This window comes from Cottoperca gobio, unplaced genomic scaffold (genome assembly GCF_900634415.1).
Source record: "Cottoperca gobio unplaced genomic scaffold, fCotGob3.1 fCotGob3_236arrow_ctg1, whole genome shotgun sequence".
NCBI lineage: Eukaryota > Metazoa > Chordata > Actinopteri > Perciformes > Bovichtidae > Cottoperca > Cottoperca gobio.
Window position 1 is genome coordinate 28,963 of NW_021166862.1, and position 20,842 is coordinate 49,804.

The 20,842-nt window shown below is 43.3% G+C and overlaps 1 pseudogene; it reads left to right on the top strand.

The window, feature by feature from the left end:
• Positions 1 to 10,187: 10,187 nt before the first annotated feature.
• LOC115004980 (lethal(3)malignant brain tumor-like protein 2) lies at positions 10,188 to 17,349 on the top strand (annotated as a pseudogene).
• The last annotated feature ends 3,493 nt before the right edge of the window (positions 17,350 to 20,842 follow it).

Below are 20,842 nucleotides of genomic sequence, written 5' to 3' on the forward strand. Positions count from 1 at the left end.
TGAGACATGTTTGGATTAAATCCCTGTGATAGGCCACAGCACGAGCTAAATAAATCATTCATGAAAACACACAGCCTGAAGTTCCAGAGAATGATGCATTTGTTTAACACACATGACGGTGAACACACTTACACCAGACATGGCAGCAGTTTGCATTTTGAACATGACGTTTGGATGTCATGACGTTTACTTTAGTGTCTCGATCAGTTAATAAATCATTGTTTCAACTTATTTTAAAGGCTCATGCAGAAGGAGAGGCAGATATATGTTTCATATTAGTGTTGAGAGTTGTGCCCCCTCCCCTTACCAAGACCACACAGTTCCATTAGATCTAGGAAAGATGTGAAAGAAGGAAGGGGGGCAGACGCTCCAAAGACAGCGAGTGTAGTGGTACAGGCCAGATACACAGAGCGACAGAGAGACGGGGGATTTAAATGCAACAGGTCGGGAGAAAGTGAAGAAATGAGCGAACATAGCTATTAATAATAATTACACACTGATTTAAACATCGCTGATTGGTGCATGGAAGTACGTGACAAAACATTTTCCCAACTGAGCCTACTGTTCATGCAGGACTACATTGCTCATCGTAATAAGCTGGTTGAGAAAATAGCTTTGTCAGTGCCTTCAAACAACTTCATCAGCAGAAAATTCCATTTCCTCAACATATTAATTTCCTGACAAGTGATCTCTTAAATCACACCCCAGCTACACGAGCCACAGATGCAGAGAAGAACAATACATGTAAATAATTGATCGTTTCACTCTTTCATCTGTATTTACTGACATGACAATAAATGACATCAGAGACAACAATCACTTGATTCTGAAGGCATGTGTTCAGATGAAGGCTGCATTTAAAACTCAGAGTCTAAAAATACTTCATTTCTGCAACCGTTCAAACGGAGCCAAACCCAGAGCAGCGTTGCCCATAAGGGAAAGCACTAACTCTGACCTCAGTCTGTTATTTTGGTAATGGCTCATTAGAAAGGGCTTGTTTCCGATTAGCTCCTAATGTAACGTACACAGGCCATTGCCTTGTTTGCGTGTATATTGAGTTATCCCTCAGTGGACCCCTCTTGCCATAGTGTGCTGCTGGAATAACTGGTTTGACTGTTCCAATCAGGCTGTTTGTTTTCGTCCTTGATCACAGACACAATGTCAGTCCATTATTCTTGCTTTGTAACCCAGTATTTGTCACCTAATGTATGTTTCTGATTGAAATGATCGCTGTACGTACAGTGATTGGGACTAATATTCAGATGAATGGCTTTAATTATTCTGTGAAGAAGTGACTCTGGTCATGCTTGCTTAGCTATTGACAATGTAATCCCTCTGCTTTTATCTGAACACTTCATTATTAATTATTTACACAAGAAATAATGTCATATTAATTGATTCATTTGAAATGCTTTGGCTCAACAACAAAAATCCACGCAACATTGTTTTTTGAGTTCTGGCAACTTCTAATGAAATCATGTTCAACCAACCAACTACATCGAGTTAGGAGAATTAGCTGTTCCTCTTCAAATGTATTTTTAATTTCCACTTCCTTAATATTTGGAAGCATAAACACAATTACTCACAAAAACTAAACTGTTTTTACAGAATATTTCAAAGTCATTTCAAGTGTTTTGTACTGAATGTACTTACAATCGTTTTAAACAATTAAGTTGCTGCAATTAGATTAGTTTTGAGCTTTTTCATGTTTTTGTTCATGAAGTAGTTTTTAAGAGAGGAATTCATTCAACAACAACATTGTTAGGTATCCTTTTTTATTTTGAGCTGAAATTGTGTTTAAACACGAGATACAGTCAGCATCTGAAAATGTTTAACACGGAGTGCTTGCTCGCTCATCAATACACTCTTCAGTAGAACAACAAGTCAAGACAACAATGTAATCGGATTCAAATGTGGTGGTGCTGTTCCTGACACTCATTACTTTTGGCTTCATGGCTTTCTGTCCATCAAGTTCAAAGAACAGCTTCTAAAATACATGAAAAGCACATTAAGGTTCCTTGCGATCGCTCAGATTAAGAGCATATTGCCCATTAGCAAAGCACAGCACTTATATCCTTTCCCCCCACTATGTTGGTTGCCTCGACCACGAAGTTTGCCGTCTTGTGGCCAGATCCTGGGGTGGACCTGTCACCGATGATGGCAATTCTCATCAATTCTGTATCTAGGCCTCAAACTCTTCTGTCTGCTTGTAAAGCAAATGAAAAGATATGTTAGCGTGTTAGAGTTTATGAATCTGATGATTATGCTACTTTTTAGTCCCTTTAAATCCAGTTGATCCACAGTCCAGGGACTGCTCATTTGCCTACAGTGGAACTACAAGGCTCTCTATGTGATTGACAAATCATTTTTAAAAATGTGACTGAATTCAGATTGCACAATGTAGTTGACGGTTACACGAATAACCAAATATTGAATCATACTTTTCCTCACCATGGCACAAATGAAAAGCCCTTTCTAGCTGAGCAGATTTTTAAATGAAACTTTAGCATTATTGGAAGTTTTAGCTGAGTTTAGGCAACAAAAGCTACTTGGGAATCAAAAGCCATGGTTCAGAGTTACCACTGTGACCTTTAGCACACCTTTCAAATGTTATCAGCCCATTAGATGGGTAAACTGCACCTACCAACATGTTGTGAAGTGGTCATAGTTCTCAAACACGTGGTTAACCATTCAAACAAACTGCTTGGTTAAGTTTAGGAAATGATCACAATGTGGGTGAAAATAAGTTTGTTTGTACCTTAAGTTAGGTAAGTTAAGTATGTTAGGTAAGTTACATATGTTACATATGTCAACAATCAAGTCAACATTGAGTTTTGCTTTAACAAGGGAAACAAACAGCAGTCACCTGACTTCCTCCTTTGCTCCCGCCATAATTACTACGACAAGTAGAGGTTGCCGAATAACAATTTGGAACCTCCCTGCAGTGACCCAGCTTACCAATAGATGGTAATGGACTACTGAGCCAATTAGGAGGTAGAGTAAGACCAAACCACCTGAGATCCCCGATGACAACTGAAAGCAGCTAATAACATTTAAAACTGGTGCTTTTGTTTTGACACGGTATGCAAACAGCAGTTTTTGCTAAGTCATGCTCTTGTCCACTTAACCATTTAACCCAACCTAAATGTGGACAATGCCAATCTTCATTCAACATTATTTGCATAAATCTGACCACTGAAGTGTTTTTCATCTTCGTAAGTATCCCCCAACAACAACCAGCTGTACATTAGCTGTAGCTAGCCTAGCTCACTGACTTGACTCAACTCACTTTTAGCACCAGGTGCTTTTCTCTCTCTGGTTTCCCACTGCAGATAGTACCCCATCACTGTGCTGTAGACAGGATGTTCAGCTGATCGGCATACCGTGACATCATCTTCAACACATCTCTCTATATATCTGCAACCACACAGAGGAATATCTGCACTTTGTCAATAGTTCGGCTAAATGTAGTGGAGTTTTGCAGGCTGCCATTTTTTTTAATGTGGGACGAGTGAATAAAAAACATTGCGCTTGCTATTGATGGTACCAGAGTAGCAGAATAGCCGATGTAATTTCTGCCGCTAAAGGTCTTACAATCAAGTAATGTTAGCTCATGTAATGTTTACTTGCTAACTATTAATAATAATAATAATAATACTTTAGACTTGTATAGACGCTTTTATCTACAGTGTCATAATGTTCAGACTTTGTCCTTTATTGATTTGATCTGTTTGCTGTGGTTCTGTGTTAAGTTGTTCATTTAAAGGTTTGATTAAATGTTAAACAATAGGAACTGTGGATTTGTGTTTGTAACCAAACACAAAACATAAAAATAAGACTTTTATGAAAACACTGAATGAAAGATTGCTTACGAACACACAAACCATTTATAATTGCTAAATCAGGCTAGAATAGAAGGCTCCGAGTGACACGACATGAAGAGACATTTGGGAGCCAAAAGAGCCGAATCTTTGAAAAGAGCCGGACCTCCATCACTAGTGTGAGCGGTCTGACTCGTTACCATGGGAACCTGAATACAAACAGCACGCCATGATTGATCACTGGAGAGACGCTGTCATCAGTCAGGAACAGACCAATCATGGTATTGTTTCTGTGGTGCGCCATTATTTATACTTCACTAAAGATATTGAAGGCTTGAACACTGCTTCATCTCTGTTGTCCCGGGTTGAATGTGTGACAGAACACTTGGCCCCAGCCAGGCCCCCCCCCCCCAGTGATGATGGTGTAGAACCACCACTGCTGGTGCTGAGACTGGTGTTGGTCCTCTACGTGTTGGAGTTGTTCAGGAGCTGTGCAACAGAACAGCAACTTGTGGAGTTGCTTTGTTCTGCCATATCTGGTGTCGCTTTCTGTTTCAGTTGTTTTGAGTTTTGCCTTTCTGTATTGGTGGGGGCGCTTTACTTTCCAATGTGAATTAAATGCTCTTTGTTTTTACTTTACTAAATCTGTTGCCTCGTTTTCCTTTCTTCACCCGGGTTATTTTATTTCTACTTGTTACTTCCCTTTCCTCCAGACTAACAGGGAACGTAACATAAGATTACACTTTATTACAAGTACTAAGACAAATAAATGTAGTTTAGCATTTAACCAGAAGTGTGAAATAGCAGTGTGGAATGAATACAACACTATATCACCAAACTAATTATATATATTGTTTCTAAATATAGGCAATGACAACATGTAATATGTCATTATAATGAGAAACACTTACGTTCTTCTTCTTTAAACAGTTCACCATGAAGTTAGAAAGTTATTAGTTTCCAGTGTTTAAAAGTTATAGTTTAAGTCTAATATATTCTTTAACTTCACAAACATCAAGTGAAACTTCTATTATAATATAATATATTATAATATAATATATTATAATATAATTGTATCTAAGACTTCAGAGATGTGTTGGATATGTACAGTGTTGACAATTTGGCGACTTTCTCGTTAAATCTTATAAATCTTTTGGCGATTTTTATTGTCAAAAGCGACTCGTGACAAATGTAGTGAGGTTTTATTTTGAGAAGTGATGGCCTGTTTCAATGGAACAAATAACGTCTGCGTTACAGCTGCCGCCAGTGTTGGTCTGCGTTACAGCTGCCCCCAGTGTTGGTCTGCGTTACAGCTGCCCCCAGTGTTGGTCTGCGTTACAGCTGCCGCCAGTGTTGGTCTGCGTTACAGCTGCCGCCAGTGTTGGTCTGCGTTACAGCTGCCGCCAGTGTTGGTCTGCGTTACAGCTGCCCCCAGTGTTGGTCTGCGTTACAGCTGCCCCCAGTGTTGGTCTGCGTTACAGCTGCCGCCAGTGTTGGTCTGCGTTACAGCTGCCGCCAGTGTTGGTCTGCGTTACAGCTGCCCCAGTGTTGGTCTGCGTTACAGCTGCCCCCAGTGTTGGTCTGCGTTACAGCTGCCCCCAGTGTTGGTCTGCGTTACAGCTGCCCCCAGTGTTGGTCTGCGTTACAGCTGCCGCCAGTGTTGGTCTGCGTTACAGCTGCCCCCAGTGTTGGTCTGCGTTACAGCCGCCCCCAGTGTTGGTCTGCGTTACAGCCGCCCCCAGTGTTGGTCTGCGTTACAGCCGCCCCCAGTGTTGGTCTGCGTTACAGCCGCCGCTAGTGTTGGTCTGCGTTACAGCCGCCCCCAGTGTTGGTCTGCGTTACAGCCGCCCCCAGTGTTGGTCTGCGTTACAGCTGCCCCCAGTGTTGGTCTGTGTTACAGCTGCCCCCAGTGTTGGTCTGCGTTACAGCCGCCCCCAGTGTTGGTCTGCGTTACAGCCGCCCCCAGTGTTGGTCTGCGTTACAGCTGCCCCCAGTGTTGGTCTGCGTTACAGCTGCCCCCAGTGTTGGTCTGCGTTACAGCCGCCGCCAGTGTTGGTCTGCGTTACAGCCGCCGCCAGTGTTGGTCTGCGTTACAGCTGCCGCCAGTGTTGGTCTGCATTACAGTTGCCCCCAGTGTTGGTCTGCGTTACAGCTGCCCCCAGTGTTGGTCTGCGTTACAGCCGTATGATCCTGTATGATCAGCGACCATCTATTGGACATCCACACTGGGGAGGGAGCTGTGTGTACAGCAGTAAGTATACAGACTGTACGTCATCTGTACATGTTGTAGTACCAGGAGACCTGCACATGACGTGTTAAACATACAATCACCACATGCATGTACATAATTCATGTATTTGTTTAATTTGATATCATTGCTCTCTCAATCACTTCAACCACATCTTTTATTATGAATGTTATTAGATATGTTCTTTACGCAGACATGTATAAACATGCAATACAGGTTCAAGCTGGTTTGAAAGATTTATTAGTAAAGTTGTGTTTTGTACATTTCAGACATGTCAGAAAGAAAGTGCTGTGCAGACGGATCCCCCTCCACGGACACACCACAAGTCCATGCAGGCGACCACGTGTCAGGTCAGCTGGACCGCAAGTTCCAATCCAAGTTGGTTGTTCCAAAGGTCAGCATCATAATATATATATATATATATATATATATATATATATATATATATATACATACATATACATATACACATATATATATACACACACATACATACTATATATAATGCTTGATTATAAAACATATTTTTTGCAGAGTGTGTTACTGAACTCTTAGCACAAAAAAAACGTAGCACAGATCTTTTGAATGGCACATGATGGCATTCTGTGGTTCTTACCAAGTATTCCCCGGCAGACTCTCACCGGCGGTATGCCACATAGTGATACATTCTGTAACATACAAGATAATACATGTCAATGGTAATCACTTCCACCTTATTTATCTGTGTATTCTGTGACTGTGCCAGAGTGACCATTCGACTCCCCATAAATACATCACAGTTTCTGAGCTCTACACATTACACAAGTAACTTCCTCATTACGTGGCTCATCACCTGCTCGTTGTCTGTCCCTCTTCACATACCTGTGGTAGGCTGTCTGCAACACCCAAACATCCAGACACTTTGATTTGAATCCTGCGTGACCTGTTCTGCAGGTTGTTTGCACCATGTCCCTCATATTCATTGAGTTCCTCCATGACATCCTTTTCTTGGCAGCAGCTCTTCAATTGTTTCCATAATTGTACAGTTTTCACATGAACACCTAAATGTACAAAAGAAGAGTGGTAAGGACATGTACACAATATGCAATATCCAGAGGAAAGGCCAATATTAACGTCATCTTCATGTCATACTATGTACAGTATATCTCAAAAGTGAGTACACCCTTTAGATTTTTGCAAATATTCTGTTATATCCTTTCAGGGGATAACATTATCCTACTGAAACTTTGATATAACTTAAAGTAGTCAGTGTGCTGCTTGAATAACAGTATAGATTTATTGTCCTTTGAAAATTACTCAGTACACAGCTGTTAATGTCTAAACAGCTGGCAACAAAAGTGAGTACACCCCATAGTGAACATGTCCTAATTGTGCCCAATGATGTTGTTTTCCCGCCCTGGTGTCATGTGACTCGTTAGTGTTACAAGGATTCAGGTGTAAATGATAAGCAGGGCTGTTAAATTTGGTGTTTTGGGCACAATTCTCTCTGAATGCTGGACAACATGGCACCTCATGGCAAGGAACTCTCTGAGCGGCTGAAAAAAAGGATTATTGCGCTTCACAAAGATGGCCTTGGCTATAAGAAGATTGCCAACACCATGAAAATGAGTTGCAGCACAGTGGCTAAGATCATACAGCGGTTTTCCAGGACAGGTTCCACTCGGAACAGGCCTCGCCAGGGTCGACCAAAGAAGTTGAGTCCACGTGCTCAGCGTCATATCCAGAGGTTGGTTTCCAAAAATAGACGTGCGAGTGCTTCCAGCATTGCTGCAGAGGTTGCAGAAGTGGGATGTCAGCCTGTCAGTGCCCAGACCATACGCCGCACACTGCATCAAATCGGTTTGTATGGCCGTCGCCCCAGACAGAAGCCCCTTCTGAAACCGATGCATAAGAAAGCCCGCAAACAGTTTGCTGAAGACAATGAATCCAAGAACATGAGTTACTGGAACCATGTCCTGTGGTCTGATGAGACCAAAATAAACCTGTTTGGGTCAGATGGTGTCCGGCGTGTGTGGCGGCACCCTGGTGAGGAGTACAAAGACAAATGTGTTTTGCCTACAGTCAAGCATGGTGGTGGCAGCATCATGGTCTGGGGCTGCATGAGTGCTGCCGGCACTGGGGAGCTGCATTTCATTGAGGGACACATGAATTCCAATATATACTGTGACATCCTGCAGCAGAGCATGATCCCCTCTCTTCGGAAACTGGGCCGTAGGGCAGTTTTCCAACATGATAATGACCCTAAACACACCTCCAAGATGACAACGGCCTTGCTGAAGAAGCTGAAGGTTAAGGTGATGGACTGGCCAAGTATGTCTCCAGAATTGAGCACATGTGGGGCATCCTCAAGAGGAAGGTGGAGGAGTGCAAGGTGTCCAACATCTGTGCGCTCCGTGATGTCGTCGTGGAGGAGTGGAAGAAGATTCCAGAAGCAACCTGTGCAGCTCTGGTGAATTCCATGCCCAGGAGGGTTAAAGCAGTGCTAGATAACAATGGTGGTCACACAAAATATTGACACTTTGGGCACAATTTAGACATGTTCACTATGGGGTGTACTCACTTTTGTTGCCAGCTGTTTAGACATTAACAGCTGTGTACTGAGTAATTTTCAAAGGACAATAAATCTATACTGTTATTCAAGCAGCACACTGACTACTTTAAGTTATATCAAAGTTTCAGTAGGATAATGTTATCCCCTGAAAGGATATAACAGAATATTTGCAAAAATCTAAAGGGTGTACTCACTTTTGAGATATACTGTATATGCCTGTGTTTGACGACAGGCTCGTAAGCAGCTCAAAGCTTTACTCTGTGAGATAATATCTCTCTGGGGCATTCCAACGAAGGTTTACCATGCCGTTTCTCAACTAAGTTCATACCTAGATTGTTGTTTGCAGTACCTTCCCACATTGGTGTGGATCATCAAAGACAACTACCACCGTCCACAGACACTTGTGAACATAACATGCTAACCTACTGCAGTAACCTTTCCTCCACTCTCTCTGACATAAGGAAACAGGTGACATCAGTTCATCATCACCTGCATCTACACCACTCCACTCATTTCAACCAGTCCAAACGGTGGCAAGGTTCCCTTCCAGATCCTCCTCTCCACCCACACAGCAGTGAAGGTGGCAGAGAGGGCATCCCCTCTTTCAGCATCTTCTGTCAAGTCCACCACTCTCAAATTAGATAACCTGGATCTTGCCTCCAAGTCTTCAACTTTATCCTGTAGCTTCGTGTTTTTAGCTTCACGCGTGTTCACTTTATCTTGCAGGGAGCTCACGTCGTCCTCGGTAGATGAGATTCTTACTTCAGCCTCTAACATTCGTTCTGAGCATCCCCGTATCTCCTTTCTCATCCCCTCTATTGCTGTTAGCATGCCATCAAGTCTTGTGGGAAAGTCCGACTTTAGAGAGCCTCTGGCGATCAGGATTTCCTCCGAGCCTGCTTCCCACCGCCCGGCCTCGCCCGTCTCAACAGAGGTCATGGCTGGCGCAATGCTAGCGCTAGCATAACTTTCTTTAGCTTCCACGTGTAGCTTGGATGCTGTTTTAGCTTAGACTGAAGTGCTTTTGGTCGTCCTTTAGCTGATTTCCCTGCTGCAGCCGGCATTTAACCGTCTTTTCCGAATAGAAACGATGGGTTGACATAAAACGTGGGTAAAATTAGGATTTAAGACAGAAATTGTCGGAGCACTGATAGTTGCGTCTTCCTAGTGAGCCGCCATAACCTGAAGTCTCTTATTCCACCTTTTTATTTATTGATTTCAGGGACTTTTGTTTTCCTAATGCCACATTTCATTTCCATCTTATATTAAAAATAATAACTAGCCATAAAAATACACCAAGAGACGTTGATGTTGAGCATTTAAAATGTATTTATATTTCCATAACTTATCATTTACGAACACATGGTGGCAGTATTTCACATAAATCTGTCCACCGGCCGCCGGAGAAAAAGGTGGCGAAGAAGAAGAAGAAGATGAGGAGGAGGAGGAGGAGGAGGAGGACCGCGCTGGACTTGAAATCCTCCCCCGACCCGAGAGGCTGTCAGCGGGCGTGTCTGACTGTTTCCACGCGTTGGTTAAACGGATTGTATTAAAACAGCTAAAACAAATGGTGCACAAGTGTTGCGTGGACACGTGCTGCGTCGCCAAACGTAAGAACCTCGTCTTTCATCGGTTTCCTCTCGGAGACCCGCGGAGACTGAGGCAGTGGCTGTTCGCTCTCAGCATGGATGTAAACACTCCGCGGCACATCATCGGCAACATGTTCGTCTGCCAGAGACACTTTGATCCGGAGGACTACTACGACATCCTGGATCAGCCGAGCCCACTCAGCACGGACACACCTCTGACACAGGTGACCCCACCGCGGGGGTCACTCAGCTGGTGAGCGCGTGAAGGCGAGACACTTTCGTGCACTAGTACATTTGAAGAGATTGGGATATTATGCATCCATAACATATCTTCTTTAAAGATAAACCTTTATTAATCCCCAGAGGGATATGCAGGTGTCATGGCAGCAACAGGAGAGGACAGGTAACAGTACAAACCACACCAGGATGAAAGTAATTATATATTTCATTAAGGGTACAAACCACACAATAATACCAAAAGTCTAAATACAAATAAGGATAAAGTAAAACACTAATTAATGTAAAAACTGAAAAAGCAACAAGCTTAATATGAGATCACAGCTGTGTACGAGGGTTTTTAGATTTATTTAGATTCATTATTTATCTGAACAGCTGCAACGATGAGTCAACAGAACAATAACTGGCAACTATTTTGCTCATTAATCAGTAATTTTTTATGCACAAATGTCTCAAATATGGAGATGTCTTGCTTCTCTCTGTTTTATATCATATTAAAGTGAATATCTTTGGGTCTCGGACTGACAAACAAACACATCTGGCATCTGGACCAAACAATAAATCGGTTTAATGCTCATTAATCAATAAAGAAAATAACCGTGAGTTGCAGCCCATGAGGTGCACAAAGTTATTTACCACTGACAGTCGTTCCTTTGCCACTCTTCTCTTCACATATCGGGAACATGTCACTGAAATTTGTCCAATTCTCTATGAAGTTTCCACCTTTTGACCGCAGACTCGTTTCTCTCCTCGCCTGCGGTTCATGCCAACAGTTTAAACAGCCATGTGGCTAAATCTGCTCCAAGCTGCTGCGAGTGGGGAAGTGGCCAAAAACATGAGGACGATGAGACGACTCTGCTCAAACTTTCTTTGTGTTTCTCTCTGCAGGGAAAGCCCCCGTCAAAAAAAGCCACAGTGCTCAACAAGGTGAACAAAGCTCCTCCAGCCCCAATAGTACTGGATGGTGAGAACACACACACACACACACACACACACACACACACACACACAGGGAATCTAATTACTTAATTGCAGAACAAAAACAGATGTGAAGCTTAATGGAAGCATTTGAGACACAATCTGAAGTCAGGTGTGAACTCTTCATTTGTCTCACAGCTTGAATTGGTGCTTGTTGCTTGTTTGGGAGCATCAGCAGCTGCATACAGTACATGTGCACGAACGTCTCTCTCTAAACCTTTTGATTGAATGTGAATGACGCCTCTGTTCTTCCCGTTGTGTAGCATCGGCTGCAGGTTTTGAATGGGGCGCCTACTTGGAGAAGGAAAGCGCTCTGGCTGCATCGGTGTCCTGCTTCAGACATGTGAGTCCCAATAATCATTAGAAACTATGTTTTCTCTCAGATTATAAAATGTCTAAAGGAAAAACACTTGCACGCACGTATTAACACCTAATCCAACATGGAGTATAAAAAAGAATGAATACTTTGCAAAGTGAGCGTTGTCTATAATAAGTGTGCACCTCACCCTGGTGACCTCCCTCCTGCAGGCGCCCCTGTGTGCCCAGTGGGACGACATCTTAATGGGGATGAAAGTGGAGGTCCTGAACACAAACGCAGTCCTGCCCAGTAAAGTCTACTGGATCGCAAGTGTCATCCAGATTGCAGGTGTGTCTCTGTGTTTTCTGATCATGAATATACATCTTTTGCAGGAGCATCAACAGTAACGCAGCTCTTCCCTCCTCTCGTCTGCAGGATACAAAGCTCTGTTGAGGTACGAAGGCTTTGAACACGACAGCAGCCGAGATTTTTGGTGCAGCCTCGTCTCGGGGGAGCTGAACCCGATTGGATGTTGCGCCATGACGAGCAAGCTGCTGGTGCCACCGCAAGGTGAGGATTCACACTCGAACCACATTGGTTCAGTGTTACCTGGAGACGTGTTATTGAACTCTCTGAAGTCCACAACCAGCCGGCGGGTTTAAAAAAGCCAGTTTTCTTTTAAGAATCGCTTAAATTAAACCGTTTATCAAAGCCAGAAACTGCAAAAACAGAAATTATCGGTGGGTTTCAAATTTCCGACGGTCCTTGAACGAGTCACGTGCGACGAAGACGTGTGTCGGTAAAAATAACAAAATCTAAGATTAAAAAGTGACATTTCACCGAAATCACTTTATTCTAAATGTCTCAATTAGAATGTTGCCAAAAATCAAATGTTTGAATTTAATATATCCTGTAAAAAACATGAAACTCTGAGCTCCTCAGCGCAGCTGGGAAACATCAACGACTGGAGACCAACAGACACGACACAGAAACTCTGTTGCTTTGTGGCATTATAACTGTTTTACTGAACAAAACACAGTTCTGAGTTCTCCATACTTCTAGCCATGATTGTACCGTTTCCATAGAAGTGCAGGATTTACGTGTTGCAGTGAAAACAAAGCCCCAGCTGGTGAAATGTGTCAAGAAGCATTTGCTTGAACGCTGCTCGCCTGCATGAAGCACAGAGGACGTTAACATGTCATCAGGATTAATACCGCCGATAACGAAGACTTTAAATATGTCATGCTTTGCTATGTCAACAATGTTGTGACTTGAGAAATGATGTGTCCATAGATGTGAAGCAGAACATCCCAGATTGGAAAGAATACCTGATGAAAAAGCTGGTGGGGGCCAACACCCTCCCTGTTGACTTCTACCTGAAGGTAAAACTGACGCTCTGCTTTGCACATGTGAAGAGAACTATTTAGTTTCACTGAATGACTTCATCTCTTGCCTTCCTCCTTCTCCCCAGTTGGCGGAGAGCATGCGGACCTCGTTCAGAATCGGCATGCGCGTGGAGGTCGTGGACCCCAAACACGTGAGTCAGACCCGCATGGCCGCCATCGACTCGATCGTCGGTGGCCGCCTGCGGCTGGTGTACGAAGACCAAAGCGACGCCGCCGTCAACACCATCTCTGATTTCTGGTGCCACATGTGGAGTCCCCTCCTGCACCAGATCGGCTGGTCCACCAAAGTGGGTCACGCCATCAAAGCACCTGGTAGGTGTTGCGTTTAGTTTTCCCCAAACGTAGGAGTAATGGCGTGCAACAGAGACGGAGACAGAAGAAACGACACGAGAACATGGTTGTATTGTGTAAGACCTCTAGACGCACACATGTCACGCTTGTTGTGAACTAAAGATATTTCTTTTTTAAATGATAGCAAACAGTGGAGGGACCGCTGCCAAGGTCTGGAGGGGGAACTATGACAGTTCGTTCCTGCTCTTTAAAAAGGTAAGGAAGTATTCTTTATTCGTACTGTCTCTTTAAGCCCCCATCCCGACAAAGCCCAGTCTGCTGTGATTGGTCCGTGTTTGTCGGGTCGTTCACTTCTGCGCTCTCGTTGTTGTTTCTGTGTGTATTTCCCCGTCGATGGAGTTTGATACTTCCACAGTATTTGTGCATTTTCAGCCATGTCTGTGACAGCATTCTGCACTCACTATGTGAAGTCTCTTAACGACGACTGATCTGCAGCCCAGGTTCGTTTACATGGAGGGGGGTTTCTTTGAGGAAGGAATGAAGCTGGAGGCCATCGACCCTCTTAACCTCGGGAGCATCTGTGTGGCCGCGGTACACAAGGTAAGACCGCTGTCATTGGGTGTGTGTGTGTGTGTGTGTGTGTGTGTGTGTGTGTGTGTGTGTGTGTGTGATCTGATAAATGAGCTGGTTATTATATTACCGTTCTTTAACCCTTGTGCTTTCATTCTCAGAATTGTTTACATAATGCCTCTGTGGTCTTTTATTTAAAGAAGAAAAGAAAAGCACCACAATTTTCTTTTTTTACAGTCTGATGAAGTTCTTATTTTTTGTCAGATTTAAACAAATTATATATATATTTTAAAAAGAAAGAAACTCCCATTTATTACCTTAAAGGACAAGAATGTCCCCTTCATAAAACTGCTATAAAATACTACAATTCGACTATATTAATATTATTAATTAATATTATTAATTAATATGAATAATATGAATAAATAATATTAATAATTAATATTATTTAATATTAATATTAATTAATATTATTAATTAGTATTAATAGTATTAATATTAATAGTATTAATTAAAATTATTAATTAATTTTTATATTATTAATTAATATTATTATTAGAATAAGTCATATTTGTATCAGTCCTGATCATAACTACTAAATATTAATTAATTTTCCAGTCTGTTAACATAATGCAACTGTTATGGGTTAAAGAACAGTCAAATGTAATTATTTTCTTTATACTTAATGCTAAAGTGGATTTATTTTCTCAGTCTGGGTTATGTTAATAATGAACAACATTGATTTTGATGCTTTTGAATTTTTTGTGCAAGAAAAAAATCATGTTTTCAGGACAAACATGAGAAAATGTCTCAATCTGGAGGAAAATAGTCAAAACTACAATTTTGAAGCCAGAGCTCCAGATGTGAAGCCTGATATAAAAGAATACATGATTTTATGTTGCACAGGTTATTGTTGACTTATTAGAGGAGCTGAGGTTGAACTGAACGTCTGCCATATGCATTAAATAAAAGGGTTAATCCTACAGCGAGTGTTTCTCTAACTTCCCTCCTCCTCTCCTCCCAGGTGCTGTTAGATGGATACCTGATGGTGGGAATCGATGGCGCCGTATCCAACAACGGCTCCGACTGGTTCTGTTACCACGCCTCGTCCCATGCCATCCTTCCCGTGGACTTCTGTAAGAAGAACAACATCGCTCTCACCGTACCTCAAGGTAGATATACACAACAATGATTCAGAGGCAGGAGACAGTGGTTCAGTGCTGACGATACTTAATGTTTGTGTCTCTGCAGGTTACGACTCTCAAACCTTCACCTGGGACAAATACCTGAAGGACACCGAAGCTAAAGCTGCACCGACACGCCTGTTAAACACCGTAAGACAGGAAGTCCAAACCCAGAGTGGCGTCTCTGAGCAACATAATGTGATCAAGACCGTTCATATATCAAGCAGACGAACCCGCTTTGTCTTTCTCTTCAGGACTTCTCGGGTCACGGCTTCTCCCCCAACGTGAAGCTGGAGGCGGTGGACTTGATGGAGCCGGGCCTGGTGTGCGTGGCCACCGTGAAGCGCTGCGTGGGCCGCCTGCTGCTCATCCACTTCGACGGCTGGGAGGATGATTTTGACCAGTGGATCGACCACCAGTCCCCGGACATCTACCCCGCCGGCTGGTGCGACCTCATGGGCTACCAGCTGCAGCCGCCTCCAGGACTCGGTAAACGCCTGATTTAGCAGCGTCCATCCCCTCGTGTGTTGAGAGCTCATATTAAAGGAATACTTCACCCCCAGAAGGATCATTTCTTGTTTTTCTCACACGCCTCCACGGGGAGCGTCTTGATGACTTGAAGTAACTGGTAAACTATATCCAAACGTCCGTCGACAAACTCGCACACAACTCGTGCAGTATAATCCAAGTCTCATTTATCAAGTCGTGTACTTCACACACTATTTAAAACTCTGAAGCTCCAACGGACGAGTGGCGTGCCGGCACAAGGTGAGCCAATGAAATACAAATGATCATTTTGGGGAGAAGCATTCCTTTAAGCCATCATCTAAACCGGTTGAATCTGATTTAAGTCTTTACAAGAGGCATTTAAACTCTGATTCAACTGCATTTTAGATAATTGGAGGAATTAAAGACCAAATGAGGCAGAAAAGTGTCACGTTTGTCTCTTTCACGTCCCAGACGGAGGTTTAACTGGGGATTAAAGCTGTTTGTGTCGATGTGTCTGACTCGTGTTTCGTTCTGTTTCCAGTCAATTTAATGGAAAACCAGACGGGACAGAGCAAGAAATACAAAACCCTTGCGCATCGGAAAAGAAGTATGTTTTGTTTGCTCTCATATTTAGTGTTTTCCTGCATCTGATGGTTGTATAACTGTTCTTCCACCTCCTCGTTGTGTTTTCTGTAGAAAAGAAGCCTGGAAAGAAGAGGCTCTCTCAGGATCCAAGCTGAAGAAGATGCTGGTCAGCAGGCGGAGGTCACTGACGCTCCTTCAGGGCCGGAGGACCTCAGCCTTCCTCCAAGAGTGCCTCTCATCCAGCCCAAACCTGAGCCCGAGGAGCAGGAGAGTAAGTGGACACACTTCTCATTTTCGTGAGATCATTTTGCCAATTTGCTGACGTATGTCTGTCTGTAGTCTTTGCAGTGCAGGTGAAAGTGGAGGAGGTGGAGATGGAGATGGAGACGCCCACTGATCCTCCACCAGTCCCTCTGGGTGTCTTTACACGGGAGGAGGGCGGAGAGAAGAGTAAGTCCGGACTACAACAGGCACCACAGCTTGGAAAGAGCAGCTCATGCAAAGACGGAGCGGAGTGAAACTACAGCAGGAAGAAGTGAAGAGTGTGAGGAGGGAGCCACTGAGGAGACGGTGCCGTGCCCGAGGTTTCAGAGAGCAGGACACGAGAGGAGAGGCTGCAGGGATGGAGGCGTCTAAAGACTGAAGAGGAAAAGGTGGATGAACAGAGAGACAATGGATTTTGTTTAAATGTGCGCTATATTTAGAACATTTCCCTGCGTCACCCTAAAGCAGTCATCTTTGCTCTCTTCAAACCACCAGACTCCATTGACAAAAACACTCATTTTAGCTCACAGAGCTAGTTAGTGCTGCTGGTTAGTTTGTGTTATTGTCACTTTAAAACCCAAAGGTCACACAAACTAACGAGAGCAGGAATGGCGGACTCCGCCGCTACCAATAACTTCTACTATATGTAAATATGATAAAGTAGAAACTACTCAGCGGTGAGTAGGAGCTGCTGTAACACAGCCTGTGTTTGTGAATATGTTTTATTATTTAACTCGGGTGAGCAGAGACGGTTTCCTGTCGAATGTTATAATGTTTTCATCTTCTGTGAATTGTGATTTACTGTTTCATGCTTTTCAACATTAAATAATTAACGTACTGTGTGTGTAATGATCAGTGTTTGAAATATTTACTGGATAAAAACACAATGTCTGTTAGATGCAAAGAAGAAAAATGATGCATTGTTCAAAGATACACTTACTGCAGAGTAAAGATAAAGGACATCTTAATTCTGTGTAAGATGCACATACGCAATGTTGGAAAGCATCGCTGCTCGTAAAATCAAGACTCTTTATTTTAGTCTGATTTCCTGCAAAGGTACAAATTATAAGAGCAATAAAGACAAAATCATAAACAATTTCTTTCAAGTTGATTTATTTCTTGTAAAATAACTGATCATTATAAACCCAAAGAAATATTTTTATTTACAGAATTACTGAAAATCTTTAGTCTCCATATTTATTGAACTTATGTTTTCCTTTAAAACAAATAAATTACTCTTACAAATTAGTTTATTTCTATGGAATGACTTGGAACTATGGGGCGAGTGATACAAGTGATTAAAACTTTATTGATAATCAATAAACAAATCATCAGTTCATTGATAAAAGTGAAAATTCTGCTTCCTGTTCTTATGACCTCATTATGACCTCATCAACCTCATTATGACCTCACTATGACCTCATCAACCTCATTATGACCTCATCAACCTCACTATGGACCTCATCAACCTCATTATGACCTCAGCAAACCTCATTATGACCTCACTATGACCTCATCAACCTCACTATGACCTCATCAACCTCATTATGACCTCATTATGACCTCATCAACCTCATTATGACCTCATATGACCTCACTATGACCTCATCAACCTCACTATGACCTCACTATGACCTCATCAACCTCATTATGACCTCACTATGACCTCATCAACCTCATTATGACCTCACTATGACCTCATCAACCTCACTATGACCTCAACCTCATTATGACCTCACCAACCTCATGACCTCATTATGACCTCATTATGACCTCGTCAACCTCATTATGACCTCATTATGACCTCATCAACCTCATGATGACCTCATTATGACCTCACTATGGACCTCATCAACCTCACTATGACCTCATCACACCTCACTATGGACCGCATCAACCTCATTATGACCTCACTATGACCTCATCAACCTCATTATGACCGTCATCAACCTCATTAGGACCTCATCAACCTCCATGACCTCACTATGACCTCATGGACCTCATCAACCTCATTATGACCTCCACTATGACCTCATCAACCTCACTATGACCTCAACCTCATTATGACCTCACAACCTCATGACCTCATTATGACCTCATCAACCTCATTATGACCTCATCAACCTCATTATGACCTCATCAACCTCATGATGACCTCATTATGACCTCACTATTGACCTCATCAACCTCATTATGACCTCATTATGACCTCACTATGACTCTCACAGTGACACTATACAGCTGGAGTGTTAAGCAGGAGTGTGTGTGTGTGTGTGTGTGTGTGTGTGAGACTCCACAGTGATACTATACAGCTGGAGTGTTAAGCAGGAGTGTGTGTGTGTGTGTCACTGATGATCTCTTTCTTACATCTTACAGTCATGTTGAGAAGAAGTCTCCAACTTGGTGAACACTTTAGCTGACTGAAGTAGTTCAAAGGCAGAGGAGATGAGTGGCAAAGGGTAACGTTTTTTTACTGTGATGTCATTTAGTGGGCTATAGTTGATGCATGGTCTCAGCGACCCATCTTTCTTATCCACAAGAAAAACCCCGCTCCGGCAGGTGAGGAGGAGGGACGAATGATCCCCGCTTTGAGCGAGGAAGAAATGTATTCGTCCATCGCTGCTCTTTCTGGCCCCGAGATGGAATATAATCGCCCTCTCGGAATGGGCGCCCCCGGCAGCAGGTCAATAGGGCAGTCGAAGGGTCGGTGAGGGGGTAGCGACATGGCTTTGGTTTTATTAAAAAACCTCTCTTAAATCATGGTAGCAGGGCGGTACTCTTACTAGGTCAGGAGAATTCCCTGCACTTACATAATTTACCTCAGGTAACTGAGTGATGGGTGGGGAACGACAAGTAGTGTTACAATTCTTTCCCCCAGGCCTTAACCTTTCCCACACACCAGTCTATGTGAGGACTATGCCTCTTTAACCACGGAAAACCCAGAATCACAGGGTGCAGGGCAGAGTCAAATAAATGAAATGGCATCTCTTCCGTGTGGTCTCCATTCACGGTGATTTGAATGGGCTCCGTGCAGTGGGTGACTTTAAACAGCAGGCGGCCGTCTAAGGTGCTGCCGTTAATAGGCCTTGCTAACGGAACGCTCTTTAATCGTAACCGCTTCGCTAACCCTCGACCACCTGTCGATTGCGCTGTTGAATACTCATCTGTCTTTGGGAGGCTTCCCCAGCCGGTGATGCGTGGTCAAAAATGCGTCCTTAAGGTGTCCCGTGAACTCGGACAGCAAGTGGCAAACTACAGAGTCTCTGGCCCATTCAGCAGTAGCCCAGGCTGCAGCTCTCTCCAGTCAAATGGGACACCATAAAGGCTACTTCGCTTGGTCCGAAGAAAATGCTGCCGGATTGTGTCTGAAGTGTGGGTCGCACTGGACGATAAGGTCCTACAATTGCCGGCATCTCCGGAAAATCTCTCCGGGAGAGCCAGACGCAGTGGCGAGAAGACAGCAGGAACTGGTACAGGAGGAGAGGAATCTACAGCATGGTGATGTCACCGGGGAAGCAGTCGGTAGGTGAGTAAGGAACTGTTGCATCTGTTTCGTCAGGAGGTGTATTTCCGATGGAAACAGCGGCTTGGAAAGTCGTTTGACTGCCTACTACTCCCTGGAGTCCTCGACTGACGGCTAGCAGCTGATTATCCTGCTGATGGATCTTTACGCCCTGGAGTGATAGGGCGTCCCGAAGTCCTTTGGAGTCGGCTGAGTCCATTCTGGTCAGTTCGTTCTGTTACGCCTCAGACACAGGGAAGGAAGACTCAATTGCACGACTCCAGACACAAGGGTAAAGTGTAGAATAAACCAAAACTTTACTTCCAAAAAACAACAAAATAACAACAGCAGGTGAGCATGTTCCAACATATGAGAGGTAAACAATTACATTGTTATAGATTTAAATCCCTGATCCATAATAACAAAGACAAAGCTGCACATTAGACGTTCATCCTACGGGCCTTGTGATCAGCATGCAGCGCATATAAGTACACACATCCTCCTGCACAGTCTCTGGCGCCATCTAGTGTCAGACTACATGTACTGCAGGACGAGGCGAGAGCTACAGGTTTGTAAATCACTGTGTGCTCTTAATACTGGTGGACTCAGAGTGTGTGTGTGTGTGTGTGTGGGGGGGGGGGGCCTTGTATGTTCAAACATACACTGCAGAATTGCAGCCTTCAACTAGAAAACCTGATGTAGTTCCCTCTATGGTTTCTTCTTCTTCTCCTTCTTCTCTCCTTCTTCTCTCCTCTCCTCCTTCTCCTCCTTCTTCTTCTCTTCTCTTTTCTTCTTCTTCTTCTTCTTCTTTTCTTCTTCTCTTCTTCTT